General features: G+C 40.5%; 1 protein-coding gene across 11 annotated transcripts in view; it reads right to left on the reverse strand.

Moving 5' to 3' along the window:
- The window catches only part of MOBP (myelin associated oligodendrocyte basic protein), a 47,142-nt gene extending 39,819 nt beyond the window's left edge, over window positions 1-7,323 (reverse strand). For 7 of the 11 annotated variants that reach the window (XM_070238921.1, XM_014731773.3, XM_070238920.1 and 4 more), the window contains exons 1-2: window positions 6,934-7,070; window positions 119-196 (exon numbers count right to left, since the gene is read on the reverse strand). The gene's annotated coding sequence lies outside the window, so the exon portion shown is untranslated. Of the gene's footprint in view, window positions 1-118; window positions 197-6,933 lie in introns of all 11 variants that reach the window. The other 4 variants (XM_070238917.1, XM_014731772.3, XM_070238913.1 and 1 more) reach the window with 2 other exon arrangements.
- Window positions 7,324-26,603: the final 19,280 nt, after the last annotated feature.

Here is a 26,603-nt window from a genome sequence, read left to right on the forward strand (position 1 = left end):
AGGTTGATTGCTCAGTCTTTTGCTGATTCTGCATTCTACTTTGACATTCTAAATACAAGTAATCGTTATACTATAATTTAGATGCAGATCCAAAAGAGTATAAGAGATTCATTTGTACCTGTATTTTCATCCGCACACATCTGGTGATTAGATCCCTGTTAGGAGCTTGTCTTGGTATCATTTGCTTCTTTTTTTCCTAAAAGTAAAGCAGTAGAATGTGTTCTGGTTAATTTACTGGTTTGGTTAATTCAAGTGTTTTGTACACAGAAGTGCACTCTCACAGTCCTAGGAAGGATCAGGATGCTTGATTTAGATGCTGTCTGTCTGTTGGAGGCTAAGAGGAGGATATAATCACAAAATCACATGCAGATTTTTTAAAGCCATTTTATCATTATAGAGGAAAAATGCTATACATCCAGTTAATTCACTGTCATTAAGTAAAAGATCTTTAGTAATTTCTCCTAGTAAATCTGATCTCTACAAACCTGACTTTTGCTTATAACACCAATGAATGAAATTCCTGAAATGAATGAAATTTCAGAATCTGGCTCTAAAAATGCAAGTCTTCACAATTAAGTCAAGCATCTCAAGAAAGGAGTTGAAGGAATGTCTTCCTCCCTTACAGCTCTAAAACAGAGCTGTGGTTTTTGCACTGCAAACTCGATGAAGGAATCCAATTTGATAAGGCATTAAACGGAGAACTTCTTCAAAATATCAATCTTGTTTTCCCATACACTATGGAGATTTACATGGCTATTCATAACCATTTATCCCATTCTTTCTTAATACATATCGGATCTCAGAAGTCTTACTTGAACAAAGGGGTCATATAAGGTTATGAAGATTCTAGATACAAAAATAACCTCCAAAAGAAACCTGTAATTCCAATTGGTTGTCTTACTTGATAATTTGTTTTTGTAGTAATAATGATGCAATTGACAACTCTATAACTTACTGTGTAAATCTTTGTAAGATTTCTCTGTCAAATCAGATGAGCATGTTCCTCTTCTACCTGCTTGACAGAATAAGTGAAATCCTATGATTCTACAAGCTCTCTTATTTAAAAAAAAATTGATCAGTCCTGGTGTAGTAGCAAGTATTGAACTTACAACTCCCACTGAAAACCACAAAAGCTGAAGAGAATATACAAAGTTATTGTTTGCAGGCAGTGGATGGCAAGCATTGCAGGGCTGTGATCCTTGAGAGAAAAAATTAGAAAGAGATAAACTCCACGTTTATCCTGGTTTTCTCCCTGAAGATATTTTTCAAACTGCTCTACATGGAAAAAGAGCTCAAGAAAAGAGGGGAAGAAACAGAGATCAGAGTTAGGGGTTACTAAGACCACAGGGATCTGGAAGGGGGTGGAGAGGAGAGTAACAAAAGAGTAGAGTACTACTGAGAAGATACGTACGATTTCTCTCAGATACTTGACCAATTCGAAAGTTGTACAATTTCAGGCTGAGACTGTAGGAAGCCCAAGAAAGAACAGTTGCTAAGAGGCTGATAACTAAGCAGAAATATCAGAGCTCATACATTACTGGGGAAACACGGTGAGACATTGCTGAACACCCCAGGCTTTCACCTTGAGGCCTCTGAAAGATCTCACACTAGGGTAGAGACCACAACTAGGAGTAAGGGTAAAAATGAAATAGGTCTGACCTAACAAGGCCTAAAACCAAGCCTTGACAGGATCAAGGTTATCCTCCAATAATTTAACATAACCCAGAATCTCTACAATCTATTATCTACAATGCTCAGCATACAATAAAAATTAACCGACACTTGAAGAAATAGGAAAAGGGGACTGAAATCAAGAGAAAAATGGTCAATAGAAGCAGATTCAGATATGATCATTACTGATAGTTAAAGAAAGTAGGAGGAAAGATGAACAAAACGGGTGACAAGATGAGGCATTTCAAGAAGAAAAAGGAAATGTTTTTAAAAGTCAAGCAAAAAAGTCAATCAAGATGTAGGAAAGGAGAGGAAACCCAAGATAAAATGCTGACTGTGACAAATTAATTGAACTAGATTACACACAATCTATAATTTAATCACATAACCACATGAAAGGGATGAGAAAGAAAGGAGGTGACCTAAGTAACTTTGGAAAATAGTGTTTTAACTGGATACTATAAGGCTAAAGACAAAAATAACTATACACAAATGGTATGCTTTTGCTGATAAATTTGTTTCTCAGAGAAGTATACATTAGCAACTCTAAAACTGCTTCATATGCATACCAGGATTGAGTAAATAAGTAAATATATTGTAGATAATGAGACTCATGTTTCTTTCTATCAGAGAATGAGGTTACAAATAAGGAAAAGAGGAATGCTAGAATGAACCTGGTGGCACTGGACTGCAGTCAGAGATACAGAGATAAATATAGGTGTGAGTATATATACATTAGTATACATACATACATTTCCTAGCTCTGTTCACTTATAGGGCTTAGAAGAAGTGACACTCCAGTAGCAAAGAATATACCTGGTACCCAGATCTTGGTTTCTAAATATCTTTGTCCAATAAAAGGAGCCATGGCTCATTGAAAAGGTGGTTGATTTCAGGCTAAGGTAGAGAAAATACAAGTTGATCTTGGAGCAAACTGTAGTGGCAGAAAGTAAGAAAGTTCTCATAAAGAATGAGGACGTGTGAAAAGGGCACAGGAGCCAACCTAAAAGAGCTCCCAATGGACAAAGCCATTTGAGTGAGAGGATAAATAACAAGAGTATTGGATTATAAGCGAAAGAATAAAATAAAAATCATTGGATTCAACCTGATATAAATAAATAACCGAACAAATAAAGAAATGGGGTAGAAGAGACACTCTTTCTTAAAGAATAATTCCAATTAATAAATATAGAGACAATGAGGGAAATCGAAAATCACCATTAGAACACCACAGTAGTAATTTCTGCAAGCAGCATTCACTAACGGATGCTATAATTAGCAGGTGAAAGTTTAAGGAAAAACAGTATTTGCATAGTCTCAAAATAACCCCCCAATAAATATCTATTAATTAAAAAGAAAAAAACAGTAATTTTATAATGGAGAAATCTGGCAGATACCACCTTAATCAAGTGCTCAATGCTTACATTAATGATAAACCCCCTGTGGTGGGCAAAATGACCCTCCCAATCAATTTCTAAATCCTAATTGCTGAAATCTATGAGTATGTAATGTTACATAGCAAAAGGAACTTTGCAGATGTAATTAAGGTTTAGAGCTTGAAACAGGGAGATGACCCTGGATTGTTCGGGTGGGCCCAATCTAATCACATGAGCCCATAAAAGCCCAGAACTTTCTCCACCTGGAATCAGAGAAATGCAACAGAAGAAAGTCAGAGAGATTCAAAGCATGAGAAGAGCTCAACCCACCATTGTTGACTTGAAGGTAGAGGAGGCCAGTGACCTTAGTCCTACAACCATAAGGAAATAAATTCTGCCAACAACCAGTGTGAGCTTGGATGTAGATTCTCCCCCAGAGCTTCTAGATAAGAGCCTAGCCAACCAACATCTCATTTTCAGCCTTGTGAGACTCCGAGCAGAGTACCTAGCCTCCTGGACATCTGATTTACAGAACTGTGAGATGATAAATGGGAATGGTTTTAAGATGCTAAGTTTGTGGTAATTTGTTACACAGCAATATAAAGCTAATATACCCACCGCTGTGGATCACTGAAAATCCATTCCTCTATCTTCATAATTAATTTTCGGACTCCCATAAGAAATAGATACACATTCCGTGAGCTTGTCTGTATCAGAAGTCCTAGCTCTTAAATGCTATTGCTCCAGAGTCTAAGTGCTGCTCTCCTTTCCCTAGCCCCATTCACTCTAAAAGTGGACATTGACTGTGTATAAACTATATCTTCTTATTTTCTATAGTCTTGATGCTCTGGCATCTGGGGCCTTGCTAATCCTGAAGAGATTGCCCCTCCTAAAGCTATCTAATTCCCAGAGATAGCAAAGGATTCCCCTGTGAACGTGCCTTTCATATGCAAACCAACCAATCCAGAACCTAAACTAGCTAACTACCTTCTTTATCAACCTCTCACAGATTGGGTTGATATTCCTCTGTCCTAATCACGTCAGGGCCAGCTACCAAACTACTCAGAACAGACCCTACACCCCTGAGCCCACTGAAGTTATTCGAACTAGCCCATCCTAAACCTACCTACCCTGCTTACCCTTCCTTGCCCATTCCTCCCCACAAAGAACACAATAAAGGCTCTTGTCTATGCTTTCCCCTCACTACTTCTGACTCCTGACCGACCCTGGTGCTTCTCCATGCAGCCCTGCATGGCCTGGCATTCTCCCTTCTCTTGGGAACTGTGAGTAACACACTATCTTTTCAATGACAATCATCTCCTGATCTCCTGGCCTCACTACATCTAAAAACAAAATCCCAGGTACATTTTAAAACTGACCCCTTAACCACTCAGAGCACAGGTAACATCAGGCTTTTACCTAATGCTTTAGGGGTAACAGAAGCAACAGAAGCCAGAGTGGCCTGCACAGCCAATAGAAGAGATCACTCTTGGAGCCCACATGATGGAACCTAATCCTTGGGGCCCAGTCCAGCACAGTAGACTTCCAGGTTGTGAAAGCAACTCAACTCCCATCCACAAGACTCTCCTGTCCTTCCAAGCCTTCCATGTCCTGGCCCCGAATTCTGTGGGCTGAGTGAGAGAAGGAGGCCCTCATTTTCCATCCAAGATGGCTCATCTCATGGGAACACATCACACATTCCTTTAAGTGGTAAACACTTTCTCAAGCTCCAGGGTGACTTCTATGGCCCGGATAAGGCAATCATAATAGCTAATGCTATATTTTCCCCAAAGTTGAGTCCCCAACATTAAATAGCACCATGTGCAGAACCCAAACTTCTAACCTAATTCCATATTTAGGAAAGAAAACATTTATCTATTTCATCCAGGGAACAGTCCTGTTAAAGCCATAGCACATTCACATTTCTACAAAGATCGTATAACAAGTTAATCAGCTGCCCCGCATTCAGATTTATAGTGACTTCAGAGTTTTCTCCAAGGGGAAAAAAAAAAAGGATGCTTTATATCTGCATGTCTAAAGAACCCATTTCAGTAGTTCTCCCAAAACAAAGAAAGTCTCCTGGGAAGTCAAAGTCTCCACTTCTAGAACAATAAAACTTCCAGCCACCTCCAAACAGAAGTGTTCCCACTTACAAACAAACAAAATGCAAGTTCTTTCTTTACCAGGCAACTGTCAACACGCTAAAGGTGGCCAGGGAGCCCGGAGAGACTATTCAGGACAGCTCTTTATTGAACTATATCTGCCTTCAGCAGATGGTTTTGCTTAGAAAGAAGTTATTACGTTTATGAAATGAATGAATGAATAGAGCAGTGGACATGAATCCAACACACACAAAGAATCTACATGAAATATCACCCTACAGACCTACCAAGTTCATGGACATGTCATTATAGTTACCACTTAGCATTAAAGGGCAGCACTTAGACTCTTTTGGTGAATACTTGAGAATTATCTGTAAATTATCTGTAAATCTGCTCTGGATTTTTGACTTTTTGTATTTTCTTGTAAGATTTTAGGTATTCATTTTAAATCCTAGTTACCATCAGATAAACAAGACTGTAAATTAAAAGTTTGTACAATCAGCTTCAAGTATGATCTTGGATATCTATGACCTAAAATGCAAGCATCTTCCTTCCAAAACTGGATCATCTGGATCTAGTCATGAGAAAACATCAGACCAAACCCAAATTGAGGGACCTCTGGCAAAATAACGGCCTTATACTCTCCAAAATTGTTAAGCTCATGGAAGAGAATGACTGTCTTATGCACTGCTTCAGATTGAAGGAGACCAAAGAGAAGTGACAGCTAAAGGTGATACATGATCCTGGATTGACTCCTGGGACAATTGATGAAATCTAGATGTCTGTAGATTAAATAATAGTATTTTCTCCATGCTAATTTTCTGATTTTGATCATGTCTGTAATTGAATCTCAAATGCTCAGAAAAAAACAATATGTTTATGTGTACACAGAGAAAGAAAGAACGATAAAGCAAATGTGGTGAAACGTCAAAATCCGAGTAATCTGGGTACACCTGGAATTTTTGTACTGTTTGCAATTTTTCTGTAAATCTGAAACAACTTTTAAAATCCACCCACCAGGGCATTCTCCTGCTATTCTAAATAAACATAAAGTGATATAGTTGCGCAGCTGACAGCAGTCTGTTTTCTGCCTCCCTGTTTTATTCACAAAGCATTAGAAATTCTTCCCCACATTTTCTTCCTAGAACGCTAGCCAAGTTCATGACCTTATTCCCCTGACACATAATCTTTTCTTTTTTCCTATCAACCACAAAACCAGAAAAACTATGATTTCTGACATCCTGTATAAGACAAAGCATAATGTCCTTCCATTTAAGATTGCTGGTCTGCAGGGGACAAAATTCCTACAAGATTGTGGCTTTGTTGTTCCATTAGTATCCCCCACACATAAACCCAGCTGTATGAAGAAAGAAGTTGCCCTAGATAAGAAGAAAACTCATTTTCAAATCATGACAAATAATAAAAAGAGAAATAGAAAACGAAGAGGTCAGTGGCGTTCTTGATCTGGCTCCAGGAACATGGGGCTTTAAACCTGAGAGAATCTGAATTAGGGTTCAGAGCTTTTCCCCAGGCTCAGACAATTCCCAAACATTAGCCAGAACATTCCGGGAGGGCCGTCTGCCCACATCAGAATAAGCTTGGTGTCTTCTCTTCTTGTCTTCTCCTTCCTTTTATGTCTTCCCAATCTTCCCAATCTTGACTGCTATTACATACAGCAAGTTTCCCCTGGGATATAATGAAATGGCCTGTACAAAAATGTGCACTTGCCACTTGAAGATGAAGTACAACATGAAGTAAGATGAAAACCAATGGAAGCCTCTTACCTTCAAGTAGCAGGTGTTGTATGAAACAAGTTCCAAGTCTGTACCAGGTCCCTGGAGGGGTTGAGGCTACCTCAATGCATGGAGAATATATAGGGAGAGATTATATATCCGGGTTTTTCATTACACAAGGTGTTTTTGATGAGTTCTTAGCCAAGATCCACTTAAAAACAAAAGCTACACAAAGACTACAAAAAGGCCACACAAAGTTTAAACAAAAGGCTAAAGAAAGACCAAACAAAAGCCAAAGAAAGTTTAAACAAAGAGTGAAACAAAGACAAAACAAAAGCCAAACAAAGACAAAAACAAAGACTGAAACAAAGGGCAAAAGAAAATCTAAACAAAGCTAAACTAAGCTACAACCATATCTCACACACACACCCCCCCATCTCCACACTATATCCCCACACACACTCACACATTCCAGTCTCACACCTCCCCATCCCACTGAATCAGCGTCCCATGCCAAACCCCTCACCAAGGGGGTCCGCTCCACACCAACTCAACCCCACATCAAACCACACGCCAAGTCCAACCACACCACACACCAGCTCAACTCACCAAAACACAGACCCTTTTGCCAATGCGCCACCCCACTGTAGCAACCATCCCACCCCACCACACTATACCTCACCCCACATGCCACAAGCCAAACCCACCAGCCATGAACAGAGGTGGAGTTATACCGACAAATGCCTATCTTTAGGCTCCTGTGTCCATACTCTGTGCAGATTAAATAGCCATCCACACTCTCCTCCCTAACACACACATGTACATACACACGCAACCCCAGGGCTAATGTTTTCACATGCATGCCCTTACACATTTAATGTAACAAGAGTACCTCAGGCCAATTACAACTGAGATTGGATTTCGAAGATTCTATGAGAGTTACCCTTTGCGTTTAAATTTATGAAAACTTTTAAAAACCATCTCTTACAGTGGATGATTTCTGTAAATGATGGATCTCGTTCAATTAACATGGTAATATTGGTTTCAGTCTTAGACACGCTTTCTTATCATTTTCCTAAGATTTGGAGGTCACACTATTGAATCCTATAACTCTGTGCCTCTGTTCAATTTCATGGGTTTTGTAACCCTGTGATTCCGCTAAATTTCATTTTTTATGTGTAGAACTACACACAAATGATTTGAAAGATGAAAGAACAATTCTGAATGTAATCCAACCAACAGCAGCCTTGCCTCTTGAATTCCCAGAGCTCCCCGCATGACGTGGTGGTATAAATGCCAACATCGTCATCAAGTTTCCTTTTAGGCTCTTGTCTCAGTGTGTGCAAAAAAGAATCATCCAGGGAACCTTGAAGAAGCAATCCAACGAGACTGTAAACATCCAATATAAATCTCATTGTACACTAACTTCATGGCTAATTAAACATTCTTTCTCTAAGTAACGAGTTGTAAACATATGCTGATTGATTCTCTCCTACTGTCAGGCCAGCTCTTTGTTTCTCTTGCAGTGGATGTCTTTATTAAAGGACTCCTCAAACCTGTACAACAAAGGTCCTTAATGGCAAATTTTTGTGAAGTCCTGTCTTTGATCTTCTACTCCATAATATATGGAATGATATACAATTTATGCAATCAAAGTATGGAGGTCCCACTGAACACTCATTGTGCTACCTTTTTATTCCTATTTAAATTCTGGTGTTTGCCGTTTTTGCAGTGGCGTTCTCAGTCCCAGAAAGACAGCTTCCGAGGCCATATTTGAGTCAGTGTCACTTCTTTGAATATCAGCTTTGTGCTCCACAGAAGGCAAGACCTCCCAGGACTACAAGTGGACTCATGGCCAAAATTAAGTAACTTGCTAACACTACAGAGGATTTCTCCACAGAATCTTTGGCTGCAACTGACAATCCCCACATTTTATGGGCTGAATTGTGTCCCCTCCAAATTCATATGTTGCAGATCTAACCCCTAGTACCTCAGAATGTGACATTGTTTGGAGATGGGATCTTTACAGAGGTAATCAAGTTAAAATGAGTTCATTAGGGTGGGCCACTGATGTCCTTATAAAAAAGGGGTAAACTTGCACACAGAAACGTGCATAGAGGGGAGACAATGTGAAGACACGGGGAGAAGACAGTCACCTACAAGCCAAGGAGAGAGGTCTGGAACAGATCCTTCTCTCCAGCCCTCAGAGGGAACCAACCGTGCCAACACCTCAGTCTCATACTTCTAGTCTTGAGAACTGTGAGACAACAAATTTCTGTTGTGTGAGCCACCCAGTGGTACCACATTATGGCGGCCCTAACAAACTAATACACCACCACACCAATAAGTACCATTTTAATTCATTTTAATATTTATCAAAATAGTACTTACACAAAGTTATAATGGCATTAAAAGGCTTAGGTTGAAAGACAATAGCCCCTTTTGCCACCTCACAGCATTCCACAATCCCACTCACTAGAGTTAACCATGTTTCACTGTTTTCCCAGCTATTTTTTCTTTATTTCCATATTGCTAAATAATTCACACAAACAGCCATTTATATACTTCTTTATTGTAGGCTATTGACTTCTTGTTGAGGGTTTAGTTTTCTTGTCATCTACTCCTTCCTGTCCCTTTTTCCTCACCTGCTGAATATACTGGTATCAATCAGTATTTATATGATTATAAATATGTAAATATTATTCTTACAGAAACTTGTGATCAATGATTGTTTCCTTTGTTTGTATAACTTTGTTTTTCCTAGGGTTAATAATCGCCCTGTTTTTGCTTTCATTTATTTATTTTAATTTGCCTGGTTTTTTATTCACTTATCACTCATTTTTTCCAAATATTCCAACAGATCTGTCAAATATCTAGCAATAACTTTTTCAAGCATTCCAATACATCGAATAATCGTCGACTTCTATTGTCCTCTGTAATCACCTGTTCTCTTGCTCTGGTTTTAGACTGGTTGCTCTGTAAGCCTGGTGCAGGACTAGAACGTCCCTTCATTGCTTTGCTATGATGAGTCACCTGTGTCTTGGATCCCATGTCATTCTCATTTTCCGTGTGTTGCCTCATTTTCTGAAGCATACTTTCTAGTACTTTCCTTAAAAAGGGTACATATTAAGTGAATTTTTTTTGAGTTCTTGCATACCTGAAAACTGCTTTATTCTACCCTCACATTTGATTGCCTGTTTGGCTGGGTATAGAATTCTAGATTGAAAATTGTTTTCCCTCAGAATTATAGATGCACTGTTTTTCTGTATTTTTTCTTCCAATGCTGTTGTTCAGAAATTCTAGATCTTTCGGATTCTCATTCCTTGTGATTATTTTTTTAATCTCTGGAAATGTTCAAGATCTCATTTTAACCCCAATTGTCCGGAAACTTCCCCATGCTATGCTTCACTGTGAGTTTTGTTTTCACCCCCACTTGGTGGACCATTTTCATGTAAAAATTTATAAAATTCTATTCTGTAATTTTTCTTTTTAATTTACTATAAATTTTTCTTATTAATTTATTCCCCTCCATTCTCTTTCTTCTTTTTGAAATTTTTATTAGCTGGCTATTAAAAACTAATGACAGAAAACTAAACTGATCCTCTAAATTGTTCCTCATTTTTCTGTTTCCTAGTTTCCAAATCTTTGACTTTTTATTTTACCTTTCATAAATTTTCCTTATTTTATTCATTATATACTTTCTATTGAATTTCATATTTTACTTGGGTGATCATACTTATAAATTCTAAGGCCACATTCTTGTTTGTTGACTTTCTTTTTTTCAAAGCACATAATATTTTCTCTAAACTCTAGGAAAATAGTAATTATACTACAATGGGGGGATGTTTGCTTATTCTTTTGTTTTATTTATTTGCTTCTCTGTCAGTTTTGTTCTTTGCACTGAGTTGGCTTGTTTACTCCAAGTTCCTTCATCCTGGTTTGTTTTCACCTCTCCCCTTCTTGTTGAAAGTGTTCCCCTTTATCTGGCGATCTTTCACTTTCCTTTGCTGTATAATAGTTGGGCATTCAAGAGGTGACTGGATGCCCCAAGTATGAGCACAGGGCTTGTTAAGGAGTGGTGTAATGGGCAGCCATGCTACCCTTTACATGAGCAGACCTCAAAATCTAAGTGGCTGGAAGATTTTCCCCTTGGGTCATTCAGTTTCTTCAGGGAAGAGCAATCCGTTCTCCAGCCTGGCAGGAGTAGGAAGATAGCGGAGTGTGAATATCTTACAACTGATATGCTGTGATCAAGGTAGGCAAGGGACCCACATGAGTATCTGGATGTGTCCCTTTCCTATACCCTGCCCATCACCCCTGTTCTCCACAGTTTCTGAGTCTGGAAATTTCTCCATAATAAACTTCCAGTGACCAGAGCAAGTTGGTGCCATGAACCTGGGAACCCATTCAGAATGTGCAGCTTGCCCAGACCTCAGCCCTGCTTTCTATGATACCTGGTCCTCCAGGTGTGGGGACTTGGTGTTTTGACATGTACCCTTGGCATGCCTTCCTCTGGCATCGCCCCTGCAAGCACTTAAATTGGGACTTCCTGCACTCTGCCAAGTCAGTTACCATCCTCCCTCCACTTTCTATCTTCCAAAATTGTTATAATCTCTTGTCTTTGGTGTCTCCTTTTCTTTGGGGCTTAAAACCTTTTTTAACATTCTCTACTGCCCCTGTGAAGTAAAATATTTTTAAATTCTGTACCTCTTTAAAATATTGTACTACTGTAATTTTAGTGATATTTTGGAAGGGAGAGTAGATAAAATAAGCATGTGTAGTTAACCTGCCATTATAAACCAAAAACTCAGTAACTGTTTTTGTTGAGATATAGTTCACATACCACAAAATTCACAATTTTAAAGTGTAAAATTTAGAGATTTTTTAGTATGTTCACAAGGTTGTGGAGCCATCACCATTATCTAATTCTATAGCATTTTCATCACTCTAAAAGGAAATCCATGCTCATTAGCAATGAAGCATTATACTATTTTATATCAGCACATAGAGTCAAGCATAAAAGAACTAGAGGGTATGGCAAACATTTTGTTAGGGGGATTACTGAAAGTCAGTGTAAATGAGTGAATCATTCACAGAAGAAAATTACCTTAGGAAAGTAACTATGAGCTAAGGGCATCTCCGTATTTCACCTGAAAACTTAAATGTATGCAAAATCACATCCACAATTAGACAATTGTTGTTCACCTAACAAAATTATGTATCAAAGTAAGTGTCATAAAAGGTTTTTTTTTAATTAAAAAGATAAAAGGCAGGCCAGAGATCTTCAGATTCATGACAGTAATCCTATTTTTCCTACAGAGATATGAAAAAACTGAGTTTTATAAATAGCTATAAGAATGTTTAATTGTTGCCAGGTAAATAATAATGAATTGCTTGATCAAATCTGAAAGAAACATACAGAAATTTTTCTTCATTTGCCCTTCAGTCCTCACTTGCAGAGCAAACCTGCCTCTTCCAAGTCTTTGACCCTGATGTTACAGTTTTTAGCTACACAGTCCCCAAGTTTCAACGGTAAACAGAGAAATACACCAACTGAGCTACCAGCCGCTCAGACAAAGCTTCTATGTGTTCCCAAGCTCCACAGCCAGCCCCTCTCTCCCTCTTTCTCTCTCTCTCTCTGTATGCTAGGACCCAGTCACAATTGTGTTCTGGCCAGTGGTGACCTCCGTAATAATGTACGTTATGTTCCCTAATTAAGAGCCTGGGTCTTATCCAACTTGCTGTGGTAAAACTCACTCCATAGGAGACATGCTTCTGCTGTTCAACTTTCTGAGCCCAATTTGTGGATTTTAATCCTTGTAATATTATTACTATTCAAGAAGGAAAGGGTGGACACAAGGCAACAAAATGCAAGGATGTTAGCAAAAGGAGAGACTCAGGATAAGAATGTATTAGTGTGGTGTGTTGAAGAAAACCAGAACTGAACAATAATTAAAGTGTTAAAAACAGATTTTATTCAGGAACTATTGCAATAGGAGAAAAGAGACCTCAGGATAAAACTGGGCTCAATTCCCAATGCAATATTAACAAGTGGGGATTTACAGCCAAAGAGCAGCTTAGGGGAGTCAGTGGATGAAAATTACTAAGAGGAAATATCAGTGGTAAGGGAGGATTTCTCGCTAAACCAACTTGACAGGATTCTTGCCAAAGTCACGCCAGGGTGACCAGACATCACCTGAGGGATGGTGGGGGGCAGGGAATTTGACCAGATATCAAAGGTGGGGGATTCTTGCTAAAGTGACTTAGTAAGGTTCCTGTTAAAATTGGATGGTGCAAAGACAGACACTGAAGTCCCAGGGTCAAGCCTAGCTGAGAAGCAGGTTCAGAGGAGTGTGACTAAAGTGGGTCAAGGAGGGTCTTCATCAGATGTCAGCATGTTGCAGTGGGGGAGCCCTGACTCAGATTACTGATATCAGTAATCCCGAGACAAGAAACATGCACAAAGAAGCAGGAAATAATCTTTGAAAAAAGAGAACTATCTTTGTTTTAATTCTATGCTTACCAAGCAGCCAAGCGTCTATCCTTTTGTTATCTGGGGGTTTGTTAAGAAGTGCCTTGAGAAAATCACAGATCCCAGGTAATCTGTTGCCATTTGAGTTCGTAGATTGGAATTAATTATCAGGCTCTGTTTTTTAAAAAAAATTGCCTATAACACTGGCAGAGTTTTCAGTTTTAAAACTCTGTTTGAAAAAATAATTGCCTGGCCCATGGTAAGATCTCTATAATAGAAGCTCCCTTCTCTAATTTTTTGCTCCTTGACAAACTAAAAATCTGGTTTCTGATCTTGTTAATCTGAAGTCCACAATAAGGTATAGACAGCACACATGTGACTAAACTGAGGACAACCTATTTTTTTTCTTTTTTTCTTTGTGAGGAAGATGGGCCCTGAGCTAACATCTGTTGCCAATCTTCTTTTTGCTTGAGGAAGATTGTTGCTGAGCTAACAGGCAATCTTCCTCTATTTTTTATATGTGGGACTCCACCACAGCATGGCTTGTTGAGTGGTGCATAAGTTCACACCCAGGATCTGAACCCATGAACCCAGGCCACCAAAGCAGAACATGTGAACTTAACCACTACATCATTGCTTAACCAGTACACCACCAGGCCAGCCCCAGGACAGTTGTCTTGGTGAGGAAGATTGGCCCTGAGCTGACACATGTTGCAATCTTCCTCTATTTTTCTGTTTTGTTTGCGGGATGCTGCCTCAGCATGGCTTGATGAGCAGTGCAAATGTCTGTGCCCAGGATCCGAACATGCGAACCCTGGGCCGCTGAAGCTGAGAGCATGAACTTAACCACTCAGCCACAGGGCCACCCTGGGACAGCCTATTTTTAACAAAATCTTTACTGCAGTTTTTACCCAGGGTTCCCACTGGCCCCCTTCCTTTTCCTCTAAGCTTATCTCCTCAGCTAGTGTGGCCTGACTTGAGACAGATCCGCCTCCTGTTCCACCGAGAGATAGAACCAGTCTCAGCCCTGCTTTCTCATGGCTCTCGGGGAGGAAAACCCTCTCATCCCCTCACAACCACCTGAGTCATCTGTGCTCTCTCAGGTTCTCCCCTCCCAGCAGCACCTGCCACATTGACGGACGCCATCAGGTAGATTTCTCAGAGGGCTAAGGGTCCAACACGACTCCTGCAAGATTTCTTTTTAAAGAATTTTTTTTTTTTAAAGATTTTATTTTTTCCTTTTTCTCCCCAAAGCCCCCCGGTACATAGTTGTATATTCTTCGTTGTGGGTTCCTCTAGTTGTGGCATGTGGGACGCTGCCTCAGCGTGGTCTGACGAGCAGTGCCATGTCCGCACCCAGGATTCGAACCAACGAAACACTGGGCCGCCTGCTGCGGAGCGCGCGAACTTAACCACTCGGCCACGGGGCCAGCCCCTTAAAGAAATCTTTTAAAGAAATCTGCCAATTAAAAGTAGTCCCAGAGTTCAGTGCCTGGTGAGGAAGCAGCCAGTGGATTTTCACTCCCGGCGATCTTTGCCAGGTCTCCCCTCATTCCCAGACAGGGTCATACGGACAGTTACGTACAAAGGGCTCTGTGAGGAGAAACGTCAGATCACTCCTCACAGATAGTGTGCAGGAAGCATCTCAAGAGCCCTTACCTTCACCATCACGTGAGGGGAGGCAAAACCTGGAAGCATGACAAACCACATCTTGAACTCATTTCCTAATAAGGAGAGTTTCACATGACATTTGAAGCAAAAAGAAGAGCAGTGTTTTCCCACTTTATAGAAAGACATGCCAGAACGAGCTTCTGTCCTTAGTCAAACCAATATATTAAATATTTGTTATAAGCAGCTGCCGCTGAAGCGGGACATGCAAACTTAACTGCTGCACCACCAGGCCGGCCTCTCTCCTTCCCTTTCCTCCCTCTTCCTGCCAAAAACATGGGATGTTTCAAATGGAGTCACAATGGCCATCTTACAACCATGAGAATGAAAACTAAGGTGGGCAGAGCACAGATAGGAGGACCCTGAAACGCTGACAGCGCCTGGAGCCTCCGAAAAGTCTCTGGTTTGCCTCGCTCTAGAGGCCACTTTATAAGAGTGAAAAATATGGCCCCGTCTTAATTAAGCTGCTCATTTTAGGCCTCTGTAACTAGCAGCCAAGCAATTTCTAAGTGATACGAGCTGGTCTCCCTGAGGAATGGAAGAGAGGCGACGTGGTTAGAACTGACTCATTTGTAATAGATAATAATGTCATAAAATTTGAATACATCAATTATTAAATCAAACGAGTCTCACCCAAAACTCTGTGATCTACCTCGGTGCACAGAGTAAATGATGAAAATGCTCGCGATCACAAGTATGTTAAATATATTTCTGAAGTGATTTTCATCTATAATATATTAGCACATATTATATATCAGTGTAGAGATATATAATAGTGATCTGCTGTGCATACATAGAATTTCTTTTCTTATCATGCGATAAAGAATATATTAGTGTGTTAGTTTCCTATTGCTGATGTAACAAAGTGCCAAAAATTTAGTGGCTTAAAACAACACAGATTCACTATCTGATCATTCTGGAGGAAGACTGTCTCACTGGGCTAAAATGAAGATAGCAGCGGGGCCCTATGCCTTCCGGAAACTCTAGGGGAAAATACATTTTCTTCCCTTTTCCAGCTTGCATTCCTTGAGAAGACAGCCTACATTACTTGTGTAAGGACAAATACAAGTTAAAAATAAATATTTTTTAAAAGAGGCTTAGTTCTCCCTGCTGAAAATACAAGACCTCTCGTCCTTCTGCTGTACTTCAGAAAATTTGAAAGTTCTTTCTCTGTCCCCTTGAAATGTATATAAATCTTTCTAAAAGCCAACTAAGGCTCTTGCCAGCTTTACGACCTGGGAATGTCTTTCTCAGGGACCCGGGAGCCATCTCTCTGAAATGACATCAAGGAAGACACCCCTCGCTCTCTGTTTCTGGGGGAGGGCAGGAGCCCAGCTTCAGTGGGCCCCTCACTCCAGATGGTAAAACTACCTCCCGCCGTAAAGATATGAGAGGTTTATTTTTCCGTAAAGATATGAGAAGTTTATTTTTCCTTTGGATAAAGCCGATTAGCTAACACAAATGGTCACCCCAATTACCAGCTGAATTTAGGGTGAACTACATGTGACAAGGTCTACAAACAAAGCGCATTTAGATATCTTTGGCTGTTCTGTGACAACGTAATTTTCTTTCTTCTGAAATGTTTGAGGAGGGGGAGTACTCTGAAGCAGCACCCCTGAAAAGAATCAAATGTCCTTTTTCTGCTTAAAGTCAGGTCATTCAAGTGTCTGTCGTAGGAGGCGCTGTCAAGTCCTCTTACTTGAGAACTAGTTATCATTTATTTGCAAATGTGTGTAATGCCGTGATCTCTTCTGGTGGTGTATGAGACACGCGTGAAAGGAGCTGTCACCTAGACATGCTTAAATCTGAAGGATGACCCCAGTAACCCATCTCTCTTTTCTCTACTCTTTCCAGAAGCAGCAGCTTAACTAACCAACTTACTAACTAGCTAAGGGGCAGCCCTCTTTCAAGAACAGCACTCAGGTCACTTGCTAAAATTAGAGTGTGCTGGGACATGAGGACCTAGGGACAGTCAATTCCTACTTGTCTCAGATGGTGATAGAAGTACTCCAAGCTGCTGCCTCTGCTGGTGACTTGAGTACAAGCCAGATGCACAGTGACAAGTGCCATGGCATGTGAAATACACAAAGCTGTACTGTTGGTTGGCGGGTGGGTGCGGTATGTAGGAAATTAGGGGTAAGGAAAGGGAAGCTGAGAAATCATACACAGAATACAAAGAGTAGTCTGATGGCTTTTGCTAAAGAGGTTTTATAATTTCTTTGTATGATATAAATCTGCAACTATTTAATCATTTGGCAATGATTTTGGCATTAAAAGCTTTTGGTGGCAAACAGCTCAAATAAATGAAAGCCAAAGTTTAATAGAAAACTAAGTGTTGAATCTCTGTTTCTCCAGAAAGTTGGTGGTGAATGTGTAACTTCCACAAAACGTGTGTAAGCATTTACCTTCCACCGTGGGCGCTGCGGTGATGTCACTGGTCCTCACACATCTCCCCAAAAGATGGAAATCTGCTGAGAAAGCATCAAGGCCCACTTCAAAGCTAAATGGGTATTTTAAGAGGACTGCCTCCTAAAACGGCCCTTCAACATGTGCAGCTCCAGAACGTGCCTTGACACACCGCTTCATGAAAGGGACTTTTTGTTTAAATCAAATGACTGTCCTTTTAATTTTGCTCATTTCTCATTCGAAGTTTGGTGTTAATCATCAGATTTTAGAAATGTTTGAGCCTTTGAAAAACTACTTTGTCAATCAAACTAAGTGTCCCTACTCACTTTTATAAATGAATTATTTTAAATTTTGGTTGTGTTTTTGTTCAAAATCAGTTGGAACTCTTTAATCAACATATTCAATGAATGGAGCATCAAAAAAACAGTTTTTGAAGTTTTAGCAAATCACAATTATCATTAAACCTGAGGAACTCGTTAATTCCCCACCCTGCCGCATCACCCCTCAGGTGAGGTACTGTGTGTGTTCCACGATGCCTCCCAGAGTCCCCAGTGGGAGGCGCCCAGTTGCCCACCGCACTTGCCTACTCAAAGATGCACCCATCCGGATCTCCCTTCCCTACCTTCCCCACTCCCTGCATGTGCTTCCTGGGATCCCTCCCCAGTAAATTGCTTGTACTAGAACCCTTGTTCCCCGGTCTGCTCCTGGGGGAACCCAATCTAAGGACACACCAGAGGATAGTCTTCCTGTGAGCCTTGCCCTTTGTTCCTCCATATAATGAGGGTGACTCATCGTAACCTGGAGGACGGTGTCTGCCTTGTATGGGAAGTCAGATTCCCTGTCTGGATCAGCCGAGACCTAAGTCATCCTGAACTTTTGGCATGATTTAGCCAAGTTTTTGCTTCTGTCTGGTGCTAAAACAGATGCCACCACAGTACTCCTCATTCCTGAGATCAACTTCTGCTCTAACAAGTCCGTTAACAGTTACTGAAACTCAGGACACCTCCGTAGGAAGGTGTTACCCTGTCACTCAGTTTTAGTCTATTAGCTTCGAGAAATATTCTATTTTTAAAAATAATATGAGCACATTATGCATATAGTATATACTAAACTGCATAAATGTGTAAGATTCTCTTTGATTACTAAAGGAAAACAACTTTATACTTGAACATTGAACACTACAAATAAATGCATATGCAATTCCATTGATACACAGAAAGCAGCTAAGTCCTCACATGTGAGGCTATAGACTTGGTCTGTGGAACCAGTGATTGGAAGAAATAAACGCTGAAAAGCAGGGCATCCAGGCATGCAAATAAGGAACTTGTCCCATCTCTCAGCATCTGCAGTGTCTTTGTTAATCTCACAAAGTGTGATTTTGCACTCTAATTACAAATGCCACCAGGCTCTGTACAGATTTGAGCAGAGCAGATCACAAACGTCGTCATTTTATAACATGGGATTCGAATCTCTTCACAAATTATTAACATTTTGAATATTATTTAATTGCAGTAGTTACTTTAAAAAAACAAACACAAGGCCAAAAACCAAGATCCAACAAATACTTTGGTTGAAAACAGCATCTTTATTTCAGGAAACCCACTGTGGAGGCTGTGTTTTATGGTTAGTATTTTCATTTAAATATTTGATATTGGTTAACTCAATTTTATTTTTTCTCAGTAAATTTCCACGAGTTGCCATGTTCAACATGATAACTTGTTTGTTTTTATTATGAAAAATTTTAAATATACACAAAATTAGGAGGGGAAATGCTCTTTTTTTTTTTTACCTAGTTTCAGTAAACATCAACATTTTCCTTTCTTGTTTTATTAATCCCTCATTTTCACTTACCCTCTACTCGACTCACATACATTTTTTTTGGTGGGGGCAGGGGGCGGGTCAGAAGTTTGAAAATCAAATCTCAGCCGTCATATTATTTCACCCACAAATCTACACTATTTACTGTATGTAGCTCTAACAAATCATGACTTATTAAGTGACCATACCTAAGAATTTAACAATAATTCCATAGTTAACATGGTAATTAGTAATTATTGTTGGTATTCAGTAATTCAAATTGGGATTACAGGAAAGAACTCAGTAGTTTATTTGCTAGCACAGAAATACAAATTGTCACAGGATTTTGCTCCTGTTTCAAATTCACTTTTTAATTTTTTTCTGCATATTCAGTGAATTTTAGAAAAACATGGAGCTGCTCCTCTATTTAGAAGTGCTTGAGGCGTTATATAAAGATAAAGTTTCTCCTATCCCTGATTTTTTTTTATTATTATTTTTTGCTCAAGGAAGATTGTCGCTGAGCTAACATCTGTGCCAATCTTCCTCTATTTTGTATGTGGGATGCTACCACAGCATGGCTTGATGAATGCTGTGTAGGACCACCCACAGGATCCAAACCAGCAAACCCCAGTGGCCAGAGCTGAGCACGCAAACTTAACAGCTACGCCACGGGGCTGGCCCCTATCCCTGATTTTAAATAAAATCTTTATGCTCTGTTTTTTGAATTCCCAAACAGTATTTGGACTCTGCACACAGTTTTGAAAATATGTTCTTGCTTTACTTATTGAGGTGGAGAGTAAGACGATCCCAGGGGTAGTTGAGGCTTCAGGAATAAAACGATGCATTACTCACATGTATTATGGAGTAAAATCTCATATTTTTAAACAAAAACAAGAGCTTTTAAAGAAATACCATTCTTCCTTATGTGCACTGCTTTCCCAGACCCTATGAGATTTGAATTGTCTTATGTCTTCCTCCTCCGCTAAAGGGGAGGGCCTTCTTTGCTGGAGAAGCTTGCAAAGAACATTGAGTTATTAAAGATTGGCACCTGAGCTAGCATCTGTTTCCAGCCTTCTTTTTCTTCCCCTTCTTCTCCCCAAAGCCCCCCAGTACATCGTTGTATATTCTAGCTGTAGGTCTTTCTGCTTGTGCTATGTGGGACACCACCTCAGCGTGGCCTGATGAGTGATACCACTGAACCCACTAAACCCTGGGCCCCTGAAGCAGAGCATACGAACATAACCACTCAGCCACAGGGCCAGCATGAACGGTGACTTAAAGGATAGATAAAACACAACCCATGGTATTGAGGGATAGCTTTACTAGCCAATGCATTTCAATGTGTTTTCAGATGAAAAACCTGCCTATGGTTATACAATGCATATTCCAGCATGCAAAACTCAGGCAAAATCCTAACTAGTGCATTTAGTCACGCCAGAACTGAAGTCTTTATTATGTTGACCAAAATAAGTAATTACAAAATCCAACAGTCCAGAAATTAGCAGACTGTTGAAAATACACCCACCTGCATTCAATAAGCTTAAAAAGTACTTTTATGAATTTCTTTTTGATGCAATGAGTCCCAACTTTCAAATATTTCAGAACTTACCATTTCTGCTTGCTGTTCACAATAGCTGATCGGTATGAATTTGCGCTTCTCCACAAGACAGATCTATAGACAGAAGGTCTCTGACGCACACTGTCAGAGAGGTCGTGCAGGGTGCAGTAAACAGAGATTCATGCTGAGAAACGCTTAGGGCTATGTTGCATGTTATGGTTTTCAAGGTGAGCATTCAACCCCTGCTTCCACTTTTTTCCCTGCAAATTATAATGCTTTTCTTTATAAATATTTTATGGTATTTAAGACTTATTCTTGACTTTTTTAGTGATCTGATTTCCTTTTACTTCAAGCCCATAGGGACTTTGTGGAATATGACAGAAGTCTTCTGTAATATTTGTTTTTCTAGAATTTTGAAGATGGAAAAGACACTTCAAGTATTCAGTGCTTCAGACATATTCCCCTGGCTTGAGATTTTAAAGAATTGAGATGTTGAAGGTATTTTTTACTCTTTGTATTACAAGTGTAACTTATTGATTATAATATCTTTATCTTCAATTCAGCCAGTTCTAGTTTTTTTGTGAATATTGGAGAAAACTGTGGTTGCAAAGTGCTCTTTAGCTGTGGAAAACATAGTTTTTAACATGGATTTATGCAACCTTATACAGCCATTCAAATTAGTTTTCATCCTCTGAGAATATACTAACTTAAGAATAAAGAGTTCCAGATGTTGAGTCTAGAAAGTAAGCCAGGAGCAATCTAGGATTCAAATTTTTTTCCACAGATATTCCATAAAATAAATAATTTGAGCATAAATAATTGAGAGCTGGCAGCACACATAAACAGCTGTGATTATGAATTTTTCAGGAACATCTTTAAAGCAAACACTATTATATATTTTTTCTTTTTATTAGAGTTATCAGCATGTGCTATTTCATTGTTCCTAAAACATATTTTTGAATAATAAAATAAAAATATGTTCTCCCTGTCTCCCAAGAAAATTGTGAAAGCTGTCATATGCAAAAACAAAGCAACAAGTTGCAGAAGGAAAGAGAATGGTGCCTATGAAGTCCTGGAAGGGAGAGAGATAAGGTTCCTCACAGTGAGCTGTATGACTTGGAGGGTAGAGTTTTTAGAAGAAGATAGTGAAATGGGCCTGGAGACCTGAGGCAGCGAAAAATTACAGCATTTTCTACTGGTTATATGGAGAGTTTAGTCCCTAAAGTAAGCAAAGGTGGTTTGTTATTTGAAATTACTAAATTCTGGCCATTATTGTCCAAGTAACCACCAAAAAAATTGGATCATCATGGTTTCCAAGTGCACAATTTTGGGGTAAATAAATGATTGAACCAATAATTGTGTACTATGTAATTCATAAGCTGTAGGCCTTACATTTTTGCAATCACCGCATTACTCATCCCCTCTTTATAGTTATTGTCTGCAGGAGCCCAGACGACATTAGCAGGCAATGGGGAACATGCACAGTCCAAGGATAAATGAAGGACCAGCGCTGACCTGATGTGTTCTCACCTGAGAGAGCTTCCGGGCAGGTGGGCTCAGCTGAGCAGGGTAGGAAGCAAGCGTGGTCAGACCTTGACAACCTCTGCTCTACCCCTGCAGCCTGACGCCATATGAAGCAACTTCTTAGAGACCTCTTCCCATCATCTATCAGCTACTGTCTGAGGCTACAGCCTGGGGAGAGATGAGTCAGGCTCCATCAGCCTGAGCCATGCCTGGGGGTGTGATGCACAGAAGGAGCTTTGTACTTCTGTTCAGGGGTGCAGGTACCAGTCTCCATCCTGCCACCAAGCAGCTGAGTGACCCCAGAAGGCATCTTCACTTCTTTGTTTGTCCATTCTCATGCTTAGTTTTATTGGATCACTTGGAAAACGTTGATGCCTGGTCCACCACAGACTACTTGGGAGAAAAAGTGACTCACAGATCACTTAAAGAAATCCCTTATTTGTAAATAAAGTAAAACTCTCAGAGGCCTATTGCTTATTTTAAATTCTGTCAAAATACACAACATTTATAAATACAGCCTTACCGCTGTCTGGAATTGAACCTGACCAGGGCTTGCTTTCTCCCTTCCTTTTCTTTCCTTCTTCCTCCCTCCCCTCCTCCTTCCCGCCCTCCCTTCCTGTCTCTCTCTCTTTCTCTTTCTTCCTTCCTTCCTCTTGGTGTCCTTGCTGATTAAAGGATAATTTTAAAAATACAATAAGTCAGTAAAGTAATCCTGCTTTTATGTTTTTAAAGTTTAAAAAAAACTGGCTAGAAAGGTGATTTTAATATTCTACAGCTTTGATCACTGGAAGGCAGGACAAAGTAAGCTTTCTAAAACTGCCATTTTTGACAATAAGTGTGGAATTGGAATTTGTCTTCTGTGTAGAGCTTTTCTGGTTCTGAAAGGGATCCCTTTAGTGAGCCTTATTTGACATGCAGGAGTGACTCATTTGAGAAGTTATTATACATAAAAATAAATGTATGCAGAGTGGCACAGTGGTTAAGTTTGTGCCTCTGCTTCAGCAGCCCAGGGTTCACCGGTTCAGATCCCGGGTGCGGACCTAGTACCGCTTGTCAAGCCATGCTGTGGCAGGCGTCCCACGTATAAAATAGAGGGAGATGGGCACAGATGCTAGCTCATGGCTATTTTTCCTCAAAACAAATAAATAAATAAGTAAACAAATAAATAAATGGAAGCCCCATTCCCAGCCCTGCACAGAGATACATATCCAAATCAAAGACTCAGAGTAGAAGCAGGATATGCTGCAGGTGGATGAAACTTCCATGGGGTGGAGAGGGAGGAGAGATGAGGGTGTTCCCTAAACAGCAACCAAATATGTCATTCCATACTATCTAATTCTTTTTTTTTTGGCGGAAGATTAGCTCTGAGCTAACATCTGCCGCCAATCTTCCTCTTTTTGCTGAAGAAGACTGGCCGTGAGTTAACATCCATGCCCATCTTCCTCTTCTTTATATGTGGGATGCCTACCACAGCATGGCTTGCCAAGCGGTGCCATGTGCGCACCCAGGATCAGAACCAGCCAACCGTGGGCCGCTGAAGTGAAACGTGCCCACTTAACGGCTGTGCCACCGGGCTGGCCCCCCTATCTAATTCTTCAATTCTCTGACACCAACTGGGTGTCTAACAATTCAGTTTTGACACCAACTACCCAGAGTTAGCGCAGATCTCACAAGTAAGGATCCAGTCCCACAAGTCTGTCCCCACTTCAGATACCAGCCACAAATGGGGTCCCCAGCTACCCTCATTTCTGCCCAATCAACCACCAATTCAGGGGCTTCCATTACCCTCCCCCCGAGGTTTAAGAATTTGCAAGAATGACTCACAAAACTCAGGATGTGCTTTACTTATGATTGCTGATTTATTATAAAAGATATAACTCAGGAGCAGTCAAGTGAAAGAAAAGCATAGGGGAGAGATGGGGTAGAGGACTTGCCCAGAGCTTCCGGGACTGCCATACTCCTGGCACATTGACGTACTCACCAACCCAGAAGCCCTATAAATGCTGTTGTTTACAAGTTTCTTATCAAGATTTCATTAAATAGGCAGGACTAATTAAATCATTGACCATTGGTGACTAAACTTAATCTCTGGCCCCTCTTGCCTTCCTGGAGGTCAGAGGGACCAGCTGCCATCCTGAAATTATCTAGGTGCCCCTATCTTGAGTCATCTTACTAGCATACAAGAGACACTCTTCTTAACACTCAGGAAATTCAAGGGTTTTAGGAGCTCTGTACCAGAAAGTGGGGACAAAGACCAAATATATTTTTTATTATGCCACAGAAGAGTAAGAAAATTTTACTGTTAACCTCATTTACCCACTTAAATGTAGCTAGAAGCATCTTCCTGGTCCACTTCTAGACATATCAGACTTCTAGAAATATCTAACGGAGAAGAGAGAAAGAAAACCAACGTAAGACTTCACAGTGGAAGGCCCACCTCTCACTCAGAGTGGACTTCAAAAGCCAAAAAAATCCTGCCCATGACCCTCACAGAATAGAATCCTACACAGGCACTTCAGAAGTTTCTCCAGCTTGACGCCTAGATCTATTATGAACACTCTGTATTTAACAATCCAACTTTGATAAGACCTGCATTAAGAAATGCATTTGGCATCTTGAATTTGTTCATTCGTGCTGTAAATAACTGAAACGCAATTTCGCCAAACTCTGCTCAACCACATTAGTAGTGATTTTCTGGTGTTTTCTATTTTATGATATTGTCCACAATGGTATTGTTTCATTATAAAGATGCCAGCTGGAATGTTTAATTTAAACAAAGATTAAGAGATCACTCGTTGTAGTTTGAACACCACTTTCTTACACTAACAGGAAAGTGGAGAAATCCCAAGGCGTCTCTATGATCCAGATCACGTAGTTTTGCTTCAAGTTTTTAAGTCCCGTTTCTTTATGTGGATAAAGTGCTAACCCTCCTTGGTGAAATCTGAAAGGCCTTTCCTTCTGTTTTAATGATTACTTTTCAAGATGTGAGCAGTCTCTCAACTCCCTGATGCTGGGATAGAGAAGATGGGACAGGTCACGGAGAAGGGGGAAGTATTTGGGACAATTCTGTGGCTTCTGGGAGGCTAAAAAGGGAAAGACCACAAGAAGGAGGGGCAAACGATCATGGACAGTCTTGTTTTCACCCCAAGACCTTACCCCTTTTGCTCTGTACCTCCAGCCCTCTGGTCAATACTGCATCAAGCGCCCCTTCCAGTCGCAGCTATAACTTGACCTGGTGGCAGTGGATCCTGAAGGGCTCTTGGCTTAAGTCCCCTCAGACCAGCCTTCCCTTGTTCCAGTCAGTGCCTTTGGTAAATCCTGACACACACCATGCCAAATAGGACCTGATTTTCTCTGACCAAAATTCATAGGTAAAAAATCTGCCCTACCAGAAGTCCAGATAAACTATGAAGCTTTAATAATTAGGAGAATGTAGCCCCGGCTTAGAGACAGAGCCATAGAACGGCGGGAGAACAGAGAGGCTGGAATCAGACCCTGCATGGATGGATGGACTAGATTTCTGAAAGGCAGCAGCCCTGAGCAGTGACGGTGTTTTCAAGAGAAAGTGCTAGGGATTGAGGCTGTATTTTCATAGGATTTTATATATGACTGTGACACCGTTTGACATTATCTGATAAAATTAAAGTTTAAAACCCACAGGGGAGAAATTTCTGTGCACCAGGCCTTATCAAAAATGTTCAAAACAGGGGCCGGCTCCGTGGCCGAGTGGTTAAGTTCGCGCGCTCCGCTGCGGCGGCCCAGGGTTCGGATCCTGGGCGCGGACATGGCACTGCTCGTCAGGCCACTTTGAGGTGGCGTCCCACATCCCGCAACTAGAAGGACCTGCAACTAAGATATACAACTGTGTACAGGGCGGGTTTGGGGAGATAAAGCAGAAAAAAAAAAAAAAGATTGGCAACAGTTGTTAGGCCAGGTGCCAATCCTTAAAAAAAAAAAAAAAAAGGAAGATTGGCAATAGTTGTTAGCCCAGGTGCCAATCTTTAAAAAAAAAAAAAAAGTGTTCAAAACAGCCCTGTTGGTAACGGCCAGAACATGGAAACAACCCAAATGGCCATTGCAGTTACCATGGTCTGAGTGTTTGTGTCCCCCACCAAATTCGTATGTTGGAATCCTAACCCCCAAACCTCATGGTATTAGGAGATGGGGCCTTCGGGAGGTGATTAGATCATGAGGGTAGAGGCCTCATAAATGGGATTTGTGCTGTTATAAATGAGACCCCACAAAGCTCCCTAGCCCCTTTGATCCACGACCCAGAAGAGGGCCCTCACCTGACCA

This window comes from Equus caballus, chromosome 16, assembly GCF_041296265.1.
Source record: "Equus caballus isolate H_3958 breed thoroughbred chromosome 16, TB-T2T, whole genome shotgun sequence".
In the NCBI taxonomy this organism is placed as follows: Eukaryota; Metazoa; Chordata; class Mammalia; order Perissodactyla; family Equidae; genus Equus; species Equus caballus.